Consider the following 19311-nt stretch of genomic DNA (forward strand, 5'->3'; position numbering starts at 1 on the left):
AACTGGCATTGAACAATATTAAGATGACGGATAAGACTCATGTAAATCTTAGGGGCAGAAAAGTTATTTGGTGTAGATACATTGAAGCTACGCAAATATTCTGTTTTGCCTAAAAGGTTCAGACTAAGCCTTTAGCTCTTCTTCAACTATGTTCAGCATGTTTTTACTTTCTAGTACTGTGTTGTCACAGTTTTCCCCCAATAAATAATGGCCAAAAACTTTCCTAATATGGGGAAGGAAACAGACATCCAAATCCAGGAACCCCAGAAAGTTAAAAATAATATGAACCCAAAGATACATTATAATAATATGAACACACCAAGACACATTATAATTAAAATGTCAAATTAAATCCAAAGAGAGACTCTTAAAAGCAGCAACAGAAAACTTCATGTTACATACAAGGAACTCCCATAAGACCGTCAGCAGATTGTTCAGCAAATATGTTACAAGCCAGAGAGGAGTAGCACAACATAGTCAAAGAGTTGAAAGAAAAATCGCCCAACCAAGAATACTCTCCTCACCAAAGTTATTCAGAATTGGAAAAAAGATAGAGTTTTCCAGACAAGAAAAAGATAAAGGAGTTGATCATCACTATATAAGCCTTACAAGAAATGTTAAAAGAACTTATTCAAAATGAAAAGAAAGAGGGCTAATTAGTAACAAGAAAACAAATAAAAGTATAAATCTGACTGGTAAAGGTAAATATATAGTAAAAGTGGTGGATATAAAGCTAGTATGAAGGTTAAAAGACAAAAGTATTAAAAATAACCATAACTACCATTATTAGTTAAAGGATACACAAAATAAAAAGATGTAAAATGTGACGTCAAAAACATAAAATAAAACGTGTATTTGTGGGGGTGAGTAAATATAATGAGTTTTAGGATATATTCAAACTTAAGTTGTTATCAACTTAAAATAGATTGTTATAAATATAGGTTGTTATATGTAAGCCTCATGGTAACCACAAAGCAAAAACCTACAGTATATACACAAAAGGCAATGAGAAATGAGTCTAAGCATACCAGTAAAGAAAGTCATCAATTCACAAAGGAATAAGCAAGTATGCAATGTCTGTTCTAAATTAAGAGGGTGTTCTCTAAATTCAGTGGTGGAGAAAATTAGCTCCATAAAAATGATTTAGGACTAGATGGACATTTTTTGTTTCAAGAAAAAAAAAAATGAGTCTCTGGGATCATTAAACTCTAAATTTAAAGTTCCTTTGCTGAAACAATTATCATTATTATTTTTAAATAGTGAAAACATGTTTAAAGCCAATAATATGTTATGTGGGTTTGGAAAAAATAACTCATCTGGAGAGTGTTAATGTGCCTAACATATCTAATGAGCTTCATTCACTACCTAATATGGACCAGTTCATGAAGAGTGTTGGTTTGCTGAAGTACATAAGCAATAGGGAATCTACTTGTAGCCTTTTAGAAATCACCTACATTATTATATGGTTCCTATGGAATATCTTTCATTCATTCATTCATTCATTCATTCATTCATTCATTCATTCATATATTTATTCATTTCACAAAAGCCTGTTGAGAGTTAGATCAATAACACAAGGGTTCTGCCTGCCAGTCTGGTGAGAAAGACAGACACATCGAGGACACCATGAGGCAGTCCTGAAGTGAGTGGTGACAGCTAGAACATAGTCCATGCAGTCCAAAGTAATTTCAAAATAAGTCAAGTGTTCTCTTAACTTAACTTTTCCCCGAACCCAACTCTGAAACAAAGAGTATACATGATTTGGGACCTGATTCCAGGAAGCACTGCCAGAAGAGTGGGGAAGTGAGACTGGAATGGAGAGAAGCCAAGAATGGCTGTGTCATAATGTTAAAGCTCCCCCAGGGCTGGAGGTGAGTCCTGTAGGGAAACTGGATGCCTTGCCGGAATGGGAAGTCAGACCGATAATGACAACTGGGGGTACTTGATGGGTAAAGTCCTGGTTTTATGCTCCGTGGAGTTTACGTGGGTTTCTCAAACACTCGAAATGAATACGAGACCCTCCTAGTATTTCTTGCATGTCTCTCAGTCTCCCCAACGAAAACAAAAATGCTTTCTACTCCTAGCCTCTTCAACTTTTAGTTCTATTCCTTCTATCTCTGGTTTGGAAAAAGATGAAAGGCTGAAAACATCTTAAATTGTCTGTTTTTGCCTTGAATTTTATTTAACCCAATAATTGTCACACCAGAGGTACTGAGATGGTGTCATCGGAGAACAGGAGGGGAGTGTCAACCTCTGCTTCAGACGGTTGGAGAATATTTCTTATAAGGTGAGGCTTAAAGGGGATGAGGAGTTTGCAAGGTGGGGAAGGGAGGAAGGCCATGCCCAGAAGAATAAAGGACATGGGCAAGGCTCCAGAAAGGAGAAAATGTGCTTTGTGCCTGTAGTGCAGGGTACACGGATGTTTAAAAAAAAGGGGGCCTCAAGTTAGATAGGGCCAGATTGCATGTTGGAGGATTAGGAAGGGCAGCTGCCAAAAAAAAATTATTTCCTCCAAACTTGCTTAACAACACTAAAGATTTACTTAATCCAAAGTGAAGTATAACGACATAATACTAGAAAGGAAGATGGAGAATAAAAGTTCGGGGTGGGTAACAGCCAAGTCTTCATTTTTCCATAATGAAAATAATAAGTACTAAGTAATAATAGAAATAATGAGTAACAGGGGAAAATAAAAAATGGCAACAAAATATATTATGTACAGTAAGACCATTAGACATTGCTAAATAAGCTAAAAATGATTGTATATAGAAATGCGACTTGGAAAGGAAAGGGAGAGACAGTAAATTGATAAAGAGTAATTTAACTTTTAAAACTATGAATATGAACATGTGTTACTTTGATAAAAGTAAGGCAATTTCATTACAACTTCTCAGCTCAATATCTAATTAAATGTAGTTAATCAAGAAATATTTGTATAATAATCTGTAAGATGTGTACTATTTTCATCTATATCTCCCTTTAAAAGATCCATTGAATATTCGGACTGATTGGGAAGCTCTGAAAAGTTTTCTTGTTTCCTTAAAATTTATTAAAATTATGGTCAATAAAGGCTCATAGCTCTTTAGTGTGTTAGAAGTTTTCTCCATTATACGTTTAAATAATTTTCCATAGATGCAGTCATGTTGAAGACCAAAAGCTGGTGTTAGGAGAACAAAGTGAAAAATTTGCCATTCCCTCTCTAGATTTCAGCATTCCCTTTAAAGCTGTATTGGACTTTTAATCTAATTCAAATTTGTAAGCTTGAGCACTGAAACCTTGAGAGAGATAGGCCACTAGAAGTATATTCTTGTTTTTCGGATTTTACCTTGGAAAGGACTAAACATTACAAGTGTTTTCTGCAAAACAGTCATTAACTAACAACCATTTTGTAAAATCAATTTTCTAATGACATAATTTTATTACCTATAGGTGAATGTTATTAACTGTTTACCTAGGTCCACCCATAAACAGAACCGTTGATTGCCAGGTGATAGGCTACAAAGTCAGACAGGTTTAATAGAAAGATAGGATGTTCTTATGATATTCTGCTTCACAGTTTTGTCAAAAGTGTGTCTATGTGCCTGTGTGGATGTGTGCATGTGCATGCAGGGCTTTCCTACAATGGCCGGAAAGTGATTGATGCTTTAAAGTCCTTGTAAAATGTCAAATGGATAACTTTCCCCTAAAAGTTTCTCTCAGTGGCATTTTGTCTGTCACTTACTAGACATTAGTGACTTGATATGCAAAGGTGTCTGTACATCTTGTACTGTCACAGATAATAGATAACCCACCAACATATTGTGGCATAGCGTTTATTTCCTTAGATTTAGAACAACATTGCTAATCAGTTACCAAGAAGGATAGTTACCTGAAGCTGTTTTTTCTGCGGTGTTGGTGGGTTTCCACGATGTTATCACTTCCATAACCTAGTCCTCTTGCGAATCTTTGGTGCGTGTTTTTATAATGGTCAACCAGAGTTGATTAAAGTCACATACTGTGGCCCTAAGATAATGCAAAACTGTAGAAACCAACTTCCATATTGTGGCATTGGCTTCATTTGCTGTTAACTAAACGCATAAGTTAACCTCATTCTGTGCCTCTAGGTCAAAAAACACGGATCATGTTACAAATTGTGGTAGATTAAGAACCCCAAGTCCAGCTACTCTTGATTGCCACCATGAAGGGAAAAGAATGAACAGAAAAGATGAGATGAGGTGGTGTACTTTGCAATAAAACTAACGAACAGATTAAAATTGTAGATTAACAACTATAAAATAACAATTTATGCAAGGAAGGGATTTATCAACAATTTCATTATGAAAATTTATGTTGTAAGAGTTAAATTTTTCAAATCCTTTTAGGACTGCTCCTTGGCCAGTACTTTGAAATCCACTCCAAAAATAGTGTGTATTGGTAATTTTATGATAGGTACAAGTTACTCATGACTTAATTTTTTTAGTGTAACTCATCTCCCAAAATTTAGACAGCCTTTTGACTCGATGTAATTTAGTAATGACATCTGTTATGGTTTAAACGTTTAACACTCAAATTGCCTCATTTCCTTTAGGCACGATCCCTAAAATTTGCAGCCTTACCACAAGGTGGCAGTAGGACTCCTGCTTCAAGTAATCTAGTATCTTCGTTTCTTGAGATCCCAATTTCAACCAACAATTTTGTACAAACTCCGTATGTAAATCCAGTGTCTAAGTCTATTAAAACTACCAAACGTAACAGATAAAGAGTACATCTTATGGGCATCTTATGGGCATGTGCCCCAAGAAGATTTCTGTCTGTTTTCAGCTGTGCCAGGACCCCAAGTATGGTCTGACACTAAGTAACTACTTAACAAACTTTTCTGGAGGGGAGAAAGAATGATGGAAGGTTTTCTAAAACGGGTATAATTTGGTACCCTTCTCAATAATCATAACTGTATTGTTATCAGCAATGAATTACTATATTGTATTCATAGAATTTTTGTCTAGGAGTCAACCTCCGGCAATGACTTGCATCATTCTGTGAACCTTCAACTTCACCTGCATTCCAGAGGCCCTCTGGGGAAATTTAATTGGCCATGCTTGGCATATTTACTCTTTCAAGAATATCAGTGTGGAATGAAGTAAAAAATGTTCACTTGTATTTCTAGCAATCTTCAATACATCAGGGAAGGGAGCAAAAGGATAGGTTAGGAATGGCTATGTGGTAGCAATACAATTGTTACATTTAAAAAGAATTGGAAGCAAGCAAATTCTGACTATGTTCCTCTATGCCAGACCATGTACTAAGTGCTTACTGCTTTTTTCCATGTTGCCCTGCTGGGTAGGCCTCAGCCTCCTTATCTCTAAAATGAGGATACTGTTACTTGCCTCTTGGGGTCAGTATATCAATAACATTGGACATGTAAATACTTTAGCACAGTACTTGGCAACACTCAGCCAGCTTTAACCAATATTACAGACTTGTAGACTGCGGGATAGACTCCAGGAGGTTGACTAACTTCATTCAAGTCACAATTCTCTTAAATGATGGAACCGGACTTTGAACCCAGATTTTACCTGTTTCAAGGCCCATTCTTTGGTTTTCTTGCAATACTGCTCTCTGTTCTGTGTTGAGAAAGCCTTTGTGACTTGTTTTCCCCACCAAAATGGTACTATTCCTTCTTACATTTACAATTTCATCTGCTATGTTCTTTCTTTTTTGTGAATTTTCTCTAATTGAATGCTTCTTTATTTTTTTGAGGTCACATATCATTTGAACATCTGATGGAAGTTCTGCATTATTTCCATCCCCAAAACAAATAGCAAGACAATCTTGCATATCATTTCAAGAAGAAACAAATACCTCGCCTCTGCCCAAACTGTGGCAGCTTGAGGGGAAAGTGTTCTCTCTCTCTCTCTCTCTCTCTCTCTCTCTCTCTCTCTCTCTCTCTCTCTCTCTCTCTCTCCTCTTTTTCTCCCAGCATGCATGCACTGAGGAAAGGCCATGTAAGGACATAGTGAGAAGGCAGCTATCTGAAAACCAGGTAGAGAGTCCTCACCAGAAACCAAATGGGTGGGAACATTGATCTTGGATTTCTAACCCCTAAAATTGTGAGAAAATAAATTTCTGTTATTTAAGCCACCCAGTCTGTGGTATTTTGTTATGACAGCCCAAGGTGACTAAGACAGTACCCCAATAAGAAATATGTCAAACCCACCACTATTCACAAACTAACTCTTTATGCAAATTAATGTTTATGTTTTAAATATTTTTTTATAAATTCATGCTTGTAGAAAATTTTCATATACAAAAAAATAAACCTAAATTAGTGATTTTCAGTTTTTCTACAGATTACAGGTAACTAATAAAAATTTTAGTATGCTTCTAAAATGCAGTTTTGATAGTTACATATGTAATTATATATGCTTTTCCAGTTAACACTATATAAAAACATTTCTCAATTTCTTGGATTAAAACAGCAGCATTAAATCCTTTAAATATAAACATTTTCCAATTTAACTTATTTTCAAATTTTTTACATTGTTTTTAAATAATTTCATGTTACTCTTTGAATGCATCAAAGTATGAGATCATTGGATCCAACATGCTTTTTAAAAGGCTTTTTGGTACATTCTGACAAATGTATTAAATGTTTCTAAATAAGAAAATAAGTTTTGTTTTGTATAAACAATTCCTTCATGTGATTTTATATATGCAGTTTTTGCTTTGCATGGTTCCAATATGCATGAATTTCAGTTAGCATAATTTAAAGAACACCAGTTCAACTTAGTTCAAAATTCAGTTCAAATCCTCAGCTCCTGGGAGGTAATCTCTAAACCACTGGAATTTCTGGAGCCATAGGAGTGTTGTCATAATACCTGGTAGACCCCTAAAACAACACTGACAGTTTATGCTAACAAAGTTACTCACTCATGGTGGGTACACTGGGCCACTTTATATCAGCCCAACCTCATGGGTGGAGGGCAGGATTGGAGAATGAGTTCAACCATGGGCAATCAATCATGCCTGTGTAATGAAGTCCCAATAAAAACTGTGCACACTGAACCTCAGGCAAACTTCCCTGGTTGGCAATATTCCATGTGTTGTCACATATTGATGCCAAGAGGGGTAATGCATTCTGAGGTCAATGGAAAATTTAGATTTGGAACCTTTTCAGAAATATCTAATACATGATACTATATCTTAATTAGTCAGTCTTCTACAGATGGACATATGCACATATATGGCTCTCAAAACAGTTTTAAAACACAATAAAAGTATGTATTTGTATGTGCTTTATAGTATTCAAAGTGTTTTTACATTCATTGTTTTATTTATCACTCAAAACACTCCTGAGGCTTATCTGCTTCTCAAGGCAATTAATTGTTCTTTTTGATAAGTGATATAGAAAATTATAGATAGATAGAAGATAGATAGATAGATAGATAGATAGATAGATAGATAGATAGATAGATAGACAGACAAATGGGCAGGGAAGTCACAGAATCTTCCTGGGGAAAGGATCCTCTATGATCTCTAGGTCGTGCTATTAACATAGTTCATTTTAAGCTCTGACAGTTAAAGAGAATTGCCCCACATCACACAGCTATGTCAGCAAAGTCTCCTGATGTTTAACTCTTCTTCCACAACACCAATCTGCAGAATAGGTTTTAAAGCAAAATCATCTTAAAGAAAAAAACGTTTCTCTCTTGACACCCATTATAAAAATAAAAACCTATGCCCATGGATAATTATTCTCAAAAAAATAGTGGTGAGAAAAGAGCAAAAGGGATTGTGACTATGTGCACTTAGCTCTACAACATATGTATCTCTACAAACAGTGAAGTTAGGTAGCAAAATTATGGGTTTGGGGCTCAGCTGGACCTTTGTCTTTGAGTACTCACAAAAGTTGTCAAATCAATTCATGCCAGACTTAAAACTGTGGGGTTCTCAGGGCGGCCGGATGGCTTAGTTGGTTAGAGTGTGAGCTCTGAACAGGGTTGCCAGTTTGATTCCCACATGGGCCAGTGAGCTGCACCTTCCACAACTAGATTGAAGACAATGAGCTGCCACTGATCTTCCGGAGGGGCGGCTGATGGCTCAGTTGGTTAGAGCATGAGCTCCCAGCAACAAGGTTTCTGGTTCAATTCCCGCATGGGATGGTGGGCTGTGACCCTGCAACTAAAGATTGGAAACAGTGACTGGACTTGGAGCTGAGTTGTGCCTTCCATAACTAGGTGGAAGGACAGTGGCTTGGAGCTGATGGGCGCTGGAGAAACATACTGTTGCTCAATATTCCCCAATAAAATTAAAACAGAACCAAACAAACAAACAAACAGCAACAACAAAAAACTGTGGGGTTCTCAAGTATAAACTAAGGAACTTAAAAATATTAATGCACATTCTTAGGGCCCCACCCACAAAGATTTCAATTCAATTTGTCTGAGGTATAGCCTAGATATTAGTATTTTTTAAATGTTCCTTAGGATGTAGTCAAGAGTGAGAACCAATACTCTAATTTATTATGAATTCTATAATCTAAATTTGAGGCTTTATAATTAAAGTGTGTCCTTTGCATTGGAAAATAACTGCAGTCAATAGAAACTGTCACAAAGAAAGCTCCAATATTGGACTTACTACTGTAAGACTTTCAATCAGGTACGAAGATATATCAAAGAACTAAAGAATACAACTTCTAAAGAAATTATATATAGTTGAATATGACAATGTTGCCTTACTAAATGGAGACTATTAATAGAGAGAAATTGTAGGAAAAAAAATAGGACCCAATGTATATTCTGGGGTTGAAAGGTGTAATAATTGAAATGAAATATATCACTAGAGGGACTTACCAGATCAGAATGGCAGAAGAAAGTCTCAGAAAACTTAAAGATAAGCAAAAGAGATTATCTGGTCTGCGGAACAGAACCAAAAAGAATAAATGAAGAGAGTCTCAAAGACCTGTCAACATTATAAAGCCCGATAACACACCTATAACAAAGTTCATGAAGGAGGGGAGGAAGTGCAAGAGGCAAACATACTCGTATATATTGAAGGAAAAAAATGGGTGCTCACAAGGCTGAGGGACAGCATGTAACACGGCTGAACCCAATAGTCGTGGCAAAGACCTTGGAGCAAAGACTGAGGGAAGGCTGAAAAAACCTTCACTGCCGCAGAGAAAGGAAACCTTAGGCACTGAGACTAGCCGCCCCCTCCCTACCCTCACAGAGCTTGCCCTGCCCCCACCTGCCCGGTGCTAGAAGCGGAACAGTAGCAGTGTCAGATCAAAAGAACAGAATATTTGCTGTTCTGAGAATTGTGGACCGCAGACACAGATTTGCAGCCCAACTAGTTTCGGCAAAGGAGAGGGAGCTGTGGAAGCAGGACCGGCTGTGCTGGTGGTCGCTGCCATTGCTCTGGGCCACCTCTCACAACTCACCCCATCCCTGGCCCCACCTATCTGGGCGGATCCCTGTAGGAGTAAACAGAACTGCTGAAATACACTGGCTCTGAATTTTTGGAACTTTGGAACTTCAAAAGCTCTCTGCAACCCCACACGGATGTGGTGCCCTCTGAAACAGGCAAACTGTTAACAGAGGAGAAGCCCGCCTTCCAGGGAATCCCCCTAATCTGTGAGAAGCTGGAATAGTGCAGAGAAAACATAAAACTTGAGTGTGACAGAAAGAAAAGGCTGCTGTTGGAGAGAAAATAAAACATTCTACCAACACATACTGGAAAACAAAAGGAAGACCTCTTCCTATCAACCTGTTGCAGAACCCACTCCTGTAGATGTCTAGGAAGAGAAATAATAAATCATTAATTGTCATGAATAACCAAGGCAACAAGACAGCTCAGAAAGAAAGTGAAAAGTATCCAGAAAATGAATTTAAACATATGGAAATATGTGACTTAAATGACAGAGAATTCAAGATTGCAGTTCTGAAAAAACTCAACAAGATGCAAGAAAACACAGACAGAGAGTATAATGAACTCAGAAACACAACCAAAAACAACATGAACATTTTACCAAAGAGATTGAAATTTTAAAAACAACCAAATAAAATTTCTGGAGATTAAGAACTCAATAGAAGAAATGAAGAAAGAAATAGCCAGCTTAGGTAGGAGAGTTTAGCAGATGGAGGAAAGAATCAGTGACATCAAAGATAGAAACATGGAAATTACACAGATAGAAGAAGAAAGAGACTTGAGACTTAAAAGAAATGAAAGAACTCTACAAGAACTTTCTGACTCCATCAGAAAGAGCAATATAAGAATAATGGACATACCAGAAGGAGAAGAAAGAGAGAAGAGAACAGAGAATATATTCAAACAAATTGTTGATGAGAACTTCCCAAACTTGTGGACAGAACTGGATCTTCGAATCCAAGAAGCAAATAGAACACCTAATTACCTCAATCCCAACAGGCCTTCTCCAAGGCACATTGTATTGAACTGTCAAAAATCAACGACAAAGAAAGAATCCTCAAGGCAGCCAGGGAAAAGAAGACGGTAACCTACAAAGGAAAGCCCATTAGATTATCATCAGCTTTTTCAGCAGAAACTCTACAAGCCAGGAGGGAGTGGAAACAAATATTTAAACTATTGAAAGAGAGAAATTATGAGCCAAGAATAATATATCCAGCAAAGATATCCTTTAGATATGAAGGAGGAATAAAGACATTTCCAGTCATACAGAAGCTGAGGGAATTTTCTAATACACGACCTGCACTACAAGAAATACTAAAGGAGGCTATTCGACCACCATCAACAGGGACAATTGTGGCAACCAAAACATAAAAAGGGGGAGAGTAAAGGCCTGAACCGGAATATGGGAATGGAGAAAGTAAGCGTGCTGAAGAAAATGGAATACTCTAAATATCAAACTTTCTTTTACATAAACTTAAGGGTAACCACTCAAAAAAAAAAATCCAGAACTGAAATATATACTGTAATAAAAGAAGAAACAGAGGGAAACATCATAGAATACCACCGCACAGAAATAATAGACAACAAAAAAAGGCAAAGAAACAATGGAGACACAGCCTTACCAGAAAACTAAAGATAGAATGACAGGAAATCCTCACATATCAATAATCACCCTAAATGTAAATGGACTGAACTCACCAATAAAAAGGCACAGAGTAGCAGATTGGATCAAAAACTAAACCCAACCATATGCTGTCTCCAAGAGACACATCTCAGCTACAAGGACAAGCATAGACTCAAAGCGAAAGTGTAGAAATTGACACTCCAAGCAAATTGCATCCAGAGAAAACAGCTATAGCCATAGTGATATCAGATGAAACAGACTGCAGGATAAAAAAAGTAACAAGAGACAGAGATAGACATTTCATAATGATAAAGGGGATTATTCAACAAGAAGACATAAGAGTGGTTACTATTTATGCTCCCAACCAAGGAGTACTGAAATATACCAAGCAACTACTAACAGAACTAAAGGGAGAAATTGACCAAAACACAATTATAGTAGGAGACCTAAATACATCATTGACAGCTATGGATAGATCATCCAAACAGAAAATACACAACGAAATATCAGCCCCAAATGACACATTGGATGAAATGGACATAATTGATATTTATAGAGCAGTTCATCCGAAAACATCAGACTATACATTTTTTTCTAGTGTATATGGAACATTCTCAAGGATAGACCACATATTGGGACACAGAATTAGCCTCAGCAAATTTAAGAAGACTAAAATCATACCAAGCATATTCTCCGATCACAAGGCTTTGAACTAGGGTATCAACTGCAGAAAGAAAGCTTGAAAAAACATAAATACATGGAGATTAAGCAACATACTTTTAAAGAACGACTGGTCAAAGAAGAAATTAGAGGAGAGATCAAAAGATACATAAAAACAAATGAGAATGAAAATACATCCTACCACAATTTGGGGGATGCAGCAAAAGCAGTTTTAAGAAGGAAATTTATATCATTACAGACCTATCTCAAGAAACAAGAAACATCCCAAAAAAATAACCTCACATTACACATTAAAGAACTAGAAAAATAAGAACAAATGAAACCCAAAGTCAGCAGAAGAAAGGAAATAATAAAAATCAGAGCAGAACTAAATGAAATAGAGAGAACAAAAAGACAATAGAAAAAATTAATGTGACAAAGAGCTGGTTCTTTGAAAAGATTAACAAATTGACAAACCCTTGGCTAGATTCACTAAGATAAATGGAGAAAACAGACTAATAAACAAAATCAGAAATGAAAAAGGGGAAGTTATCACTGATGCCACAGCAAGAATACTATGAAGGACTATATGCCACCAAATTCAATAGCCTAGGAGAAATGGACAAGTTATTAGAAACATATAACCTTCCTAGGCTGAGTCATGATGAATTCAAAAATCTAAATAGACTGATCACCAGTAACGAAATTGAATCAGTCATCCGAAACCTTCCCAAAAGCAAAAGTCCGGGACCAGATGGCTTAACTAGTGAATTCTACCAAACCTTCAAAGAGGATCTAACCAGTCCTGCTCAAACTCAACCAAAAAAATTGAAGAAGAGACAGTACTCCCTAACTCATTTTATGAGGTCAATATTACCCTGATACCAAAACCTGGTAAGGACAACACAAAAAAAGAAAACTACAGAACAATATCTCAGATGAATACAGATGCAAAAATCCTAAACAAAATTCTAGCAAATCGAATGTAGCAATACATTACAAACATTATTCATCACAACCAAGTGGGTTTCTTCCAGGGACACAATGATGGTTCAACATAAGCAAATCCATCAATGTGATACATCACATAAACAAAATAAAGGACAAAAATCATATGATTTTATCAATTGATGCAGAAAAAGCATTTGGCAAGATACAACATCCATTTATGATTAAAACACTTAGCAAAATAAGTATAGAAGGAAAATACCTTAACATAATAAAGGCCATATATGACAAGCCCTCAGCTAATCTCATAATTAATGGTGAAAAACTGAAGCCCTTTGTTCTACGTTCAGGAACACAACAGGGCTGTCCCCTATCACCTCTGCTTTTCAACATAGTGTTGGAAGTCCTTGCCAGAGCAATCAGGCAAGAGAAAGAAATAAAAGGGATCCAAATAGGGAATGAAGAAGTTAAATTATCACTCTTTGCAGATGACATGATGCTATATATAGAAAACCCTAAAGACTCCACCAAAAAGCTATTAGAAACAATCAACGGGAAAAAAAAAGAAAGGAACAATCAACGAATATAATGAAGTTGCTGGCTACAAAATCAACGCACAAAAGTCCACTGCATTCCTATAAACTAACAATGAAATCAAAGAAAAAGAAATGAAAAATAGCAATTCCTTTTGCAATTGCAGCAAAAAGAATGAAATACCTAGGAATAAACTTAACCAAGGATGTGAAAGACCTATATACTGAAAACTATAAGACATTTTTAAAAGAAGAAGAAGACACAAACAAATGGAAAGACATTGCATGCTAATTGGAAAAATCAACATAGTTAAAATGGCCATATTACCCAAAGCAATATACAGATTTAATGCAATTCCCATCAAAATCCCAATGGCATTTTTTAAAGAAATAGAACAAAAAATCATCAGGTTTGTTTGGAACCACAAAAGACGCCGAATAGCCAAAGCAATCTTAAGAAAAAAGAATGCTACTGTAGGTATCACACTCCCTGACTTTAGCTTGTACTACAGGGCTACAATAATCAAAACAGCATGGTATTGGCAGAAAAACAGACACATAGACCAATGGAATAAAATTGAGAATGCAGAAATAAAACCACGTATATATGGACAGATGATTTTTGACAAAGAAGCAAAAAACATACAATGGAGAAAAGACAGCATCTTCAATAAATAGTGCTGGCAGAATTTGAAAGCCACGTGCAAAAGAATGAAACTGGACTGCTATCTGTCACCATGTACCAAAATTAATTCAAAATGGATCAAAGACTTAAGCATAAGACCTGACACAATAAACTGCGTAGAAGAAAACGTAGGTACTAAACTTATGGATCAAAGAGCATTTTATGAATTTGACTCCAAAGGCAAGGGAAGTAAAAGCTAAAAAAAAAAAAAAAAAAAAAAAAAAAAAAGTGAATGGGACTATATGAAACTTAAAAGCTTCTGCACAGCAAAAGAAACCATCGACAAAATAAGGAGGCCACCAACTGAATGGGAGAAGATTTTTGCAAACAGTGCCTCCGATAAGGGGCTAATATACAAAATATATATGGAACTCATACAACTCAGTAACAAAAAAACAAACAACCCAATTGTAAAATGGGCAGAGGACCTGAAGAGACATTTCTCCAAAGAGGGCATACAAATGGCAAATAGACATATGAAAAAATGCTCAACATCACTAATCATCAGAGAAATACAAATTAAAACTACAATGAGATATCACCTCACCCCAGTCAGAATGGCTATCATCAACAAGACAAATAGTAACAAGTGTTAAAGAGGCTGTGGAGAAAAAGGAACCCTCATACACTGTTGGTGGGAATGCAGACTGGTGCAGCTGTTATGAAAGGCAGTGTGGAGGTTCCTCAAAAAATTATGAATAGAATTACCATATGTCCCAGCAATCCCTCTCCTGGGTATCTACCCAAAAAAATCTGAAGACATTTATACATAAAGACAAGTGTGCTCCAATGTTCACTGCAGCTTTATTTATAGTGGCCAAGACATGGAAACAACCAAAATGTCCTTCGATAGATGAATGGATATAGAAGTTGTGGTATATATACACAATGGAATACTATTCGGCTGTAAGAAAAGATGAAATAGGACCATTTGTGACAACATGGATGGATCTTGAGATTATAATGCTAAGTGAAATAAATCAGACTGAAAAAACAGAGAACCATGTGATTTCACTGATATGTGGTATATAAACTAAAAACAACAAAAGAACAAGATCAACAAATAAGAAACAAAAACTCATAAACACGGTCACTAGTTTAGTGGTTACCATAGGGTATGGGGTGAGGGGGGTGGTAGATGAGGGTAAAGGGGATCAAATATATGTTGATGGAAGGAGAACTGACTGGGTGGTGAACACACAATGGGATTTATACATGATGTAATACAGAATTGTACACCTGAAATCTATGTAACTTTACTAACAATTGTCACCCCAATAAACATTAATTTAAAAAAATGGGTGGAAACTTTCCAAATTCATAAAAATATTAATCTAATCATCAAAGAAGCTCAACCAATTCCAAATACTATAAACTCAAAGAGATTTATGCCTCAAGATTCATAGCCAGTCAAAAAACAAAGACAAAAAAAAAAGAGATCTTAGAGCAGCCAGAAGGAAAAATGTTCATTCGGTACAAGGGATCCTCAATAAGATTGACAGATAACTTCTGATCAGAAACTTTTGAGGGCATGAGGCAATGGGATCGTACATTTAAAGTTCTGAAAGAAAACTGTCAACAAGAATTCCATATCTGGTAAGACTATTATTCAAAAAGTACGAGACATTAAGATATTCCCAGGTAAACAAAAACAAAATTCATCCTTAATAGTCCTGCTCTACGAGAAACACTAAAGTGAATTCTTTAGGTTGAAATGACAGAAATCAAATAGTAACTCAAATCCATGTGAAGAAACAAAGAGTATTGGTATAGGTAACCACAGAGGTAAACATATAAAACAGTATAAGTGTGGTTTTGCATGGCTTTTATAATCCTATCTGAAAAAGACAGTTGCATAAAGCAATAATATAAAAACATATTAATGGGCTTATAAGGTATAAAATTGTAATGTTAATGATAATATGACAAAAAGAGGGGAGGAAAGAGTGCTATTATTGCAGCAAAGATTTTGTAGACTACTGAAATAAATACATTTAAAGTTAGCATGCTAATTGTAATCTCTAGGGAAACCACTAAGAAAATAACTCCAAAAATATAGTAACAGAAATGAATTAAAATTGTACAATAAGAAACATCTATTTAACCTAAAATAAGGTACTGATGAGGAGTAAACTGGTGAAGGGATAGAAAATTTGAAGAAAATGCACAGCAAAATGACAGAAATAAATCTTATCAATAATTATGTTAACTGAAAATTGAAACAAACCAATCAAAAGGCAGAAAGGTTTCTAAAAATGAATTTTAAAATCAGGATCTAACTGTATGCTATCCACAAGAGACACAATTTAGGTTCAAAAACACAAATCGGTTGAAAATAAAAGGGTGGTAAAAGATATAGTTTGAAAATAGTAATCAAACGAAAAGTGGAGTGTCTATACTTATATCAAACAAAATAAACTCCAGATAAAAATTGTTACTAGAGGTAAGGGACATTTTATACTGATAAAATGATCGATCAATCAGGAAGACATATAATTACAGACAAGAAAATAAAATAATAATGAATAGGTAAATTCATACAGACAGAAAATTGTCAGAGGCTGGGAGGGGCTAATGTGTATGAGGTTTCTTTAGGAAGTTATAAATCTAAAATTAGAATATACTATGAATATACCATATCTGTGAATACCCTAAGAGCTACTGAATTGTACACTATAAAAGGGTAAATTTTGTGGTTTATAAATTATATCACAATAAAATTATCATAAAATCAAAGACAGCAAAGGCTTCTAGGATGTTGCATTATAGTCTTATTATTGTCTGCTAGGTAAAGATGGGACTCTGTCATAGCATAAATGTAACATCAGCTATATTGTCCCCAATTATTCTGTTGTTAAACACTTTTGAAGATAAAGTTGAGTCTATTTTACCTTTGCTAAAAAATAGCTAATGGCCTAACCAGTTGCCATATGCTTCACCTCTTGACCAAGAGTTGACCAGGGAAAGTAAGACATTCTGTAGAGGAAAACATACTGAACCAGTAACTGACTGACCAACTGTTTTCATGGTATCAACTTACAAACTTCCCAAGTCACCTCTGATTGAGCAGTTGATCTACTTTTCAGTCGTTTACTGGGGGAAAAGGAGGCTGATGATCCACTGTGATGCTTAGAAACTGCCAGAACTGACTATTTCTAGTGGGCATTGTTCATGACAGAAATTAAATCAACAGCAGCATATTTCCAACTACTTGGCAAATAACCAGATGCAAAATACTTCATATACAAAACATCACCTGAATAAGGTAGCATACTTGATATTTACTTATCTTAATGAAAACTGCCCTCTCTGTATTTCTAAATATCTTGAAATAAGTGGAAGTGCAGAATTTCTGGACATGGACATATATTTACATATATGCCATTTGTATGGGAAGCTTCCTTCTAAAATGTGATCTTATTTCCCTCCTTAAATGTCTCTACCTTTTAATACCAAAGTTGTTTAGCTATTATACCATGGTGACTTGGCGGAGATGAGGACTTATATTTGAGAAAAGCTCATGTGATAATACTCTGATAAGGAAATATCTGTGTTATAATAAGCATCAGCTACATACTAAAGCACATGAGCAGTTGTAATGATGTAGAGAGCACCATTTTAGTGTCTATCAGTTATTGGTAACAACTGAGAGTCTGTGTGTCTTCAAGGTTTCTATAAACTTTGCTTATGACAAAGTTATAAACAGTTACTGAAATTTCAAATAATAGAGGAATCAACTGAGACAGTGGAAACAATACGTGTGCAGTCACTAATAATTTAATAACATAACTTTTACATCATTAGAATGTTTCTAATATAGCAATGATTAGTCAAACTTTGTATGCAAATCACTGCATACTAGGAAGTAGAGTCCCCATGAGGCAGATTTACCATCATTCAATCTGCATTTCAGCAAACAATGATTATAGAGAGTGATGCTCTGGGCTTTGTAGGGCTGTGGGTGCTCCTCCCTCCTGCTCTGTCTCACTCCACCCAAATGCACAGCTCATGAGTTCACACAGTCACCCTATCCACCCACCTCAACCCTTGATTATGCATACTGTTATACCCACATAAAATTATATTAAAAGTTTGCTTACCTCATACAGCTTCCTTTCTTCTCCTCTATTAAATGCCATATGCAGAGATCTTGTTCACTACCTCCAGCATGAAAACAATATCTGTATGTATTGAGCACTCTGTAGATATTTGCTGAATGAATAAATAAATTTACTTTGAGGCTATGAATGCAAACCGTTGTAACTTTTCTTTAGCTCCCTAGTTATACATAAACATGAAAGTCAATGAATTTTGAGTGCTTCACCAGTTAGGAGCCTTGGCTTGGTCTTCTGGCTCTCGGGCAAACTTTTGTCCTCCCTTGGGCTCACTTGTGAAAACCCGACTCTAACCTAGAGGGTCTACTTGTCAAGTTCAGCTATTCTGAAGCCGGGTGATGTGACACGGACCATAGAAAGTCTTGGATTCTAAGAGAAGATTTAGTGGAAACTGATTTATCCAAGTTCAGAGAAAACCAGAAAAATATAGAGGTGTAATTGGTATCAATTAACATTTCGTGAAGAGAGTGATAGATTGTATCTAAATGTTTGTGTTATTTTAAACCTGTCTCATAAATGCATGTTATTTTAATTCCTTGTGGTGAGTGACACTTGCTTCATAAAATCCCATCTGCTTTATTCTGCCTTCTTGGGCAGCTGCATGTCGCTGGGGGAAATTACAAACCAAACTGGATGCTTTCACTTTAAATTCATGACCACAAAACTGAAAAGGGCTCTTATCATAGCTCAGGACTTCTACTATGTTTCTTCTACTATGTTTCACTCAGGCAATTGCTTCAAATTTTTTTTTTCTCTATCTCTCTCGTTATTTTTTCTTCTACAGAGCTGTTGTTTTTTTCAAAATTCCTTTCCCTTTTAAAAAAAATTTAAAAATGAGTTTATTAGTTTCAGGTGTACAAAGCAACATAATAGTTAGAATTTACACCCCTCACAAATTGATAACCACCCCCAAACTAGTACCCCTCTGACATTGTATATTGCTGTTACAATACTATTGACTACCTTCCCTGTGTTGTGCTTTATATCCCTTAATATATAGCAGGGGTGCCAAAAAAATGTATACACATTTTAAGCGATGTTATCTATGCTCAAGCAGTAGTTTGCCATAATCAGAAGTGTCTAGTAACCACTTTGAGCACCTCCTGTAATAGCAGAAGTCAAACGTGACTTATATTCATCTTTTGTGATCAGTATATATTGAGTATTACAATTAACACAGGTTTTTTTTCCTTTCTTAAAATGTGTGTACATTTTTTGGCACCCTATGTATATATATTTAACTACAATTGACATTCAATATTATTCTACTTCAGCTACAGGTGTGTGGCTCATTGATCAGGCATCTACACAGTCCATGAAGCGATTCCCCCGATAAGTCCTGTG

Source organism: Rhinolophus sinicus, linkage group LG14 (assembly GCF_036562045.2).
Source record: "Rhinolophus sinicus isolate RSC01 linkage group LG14, ASM3656204v1, whole genome shotgun sequence".
NCBI lineage: Eukaryota > Metazoa > Chordata > Mammalia > Chiroptera > Rhinolophidae > Rhinolophus > Rhinolophus sinicus.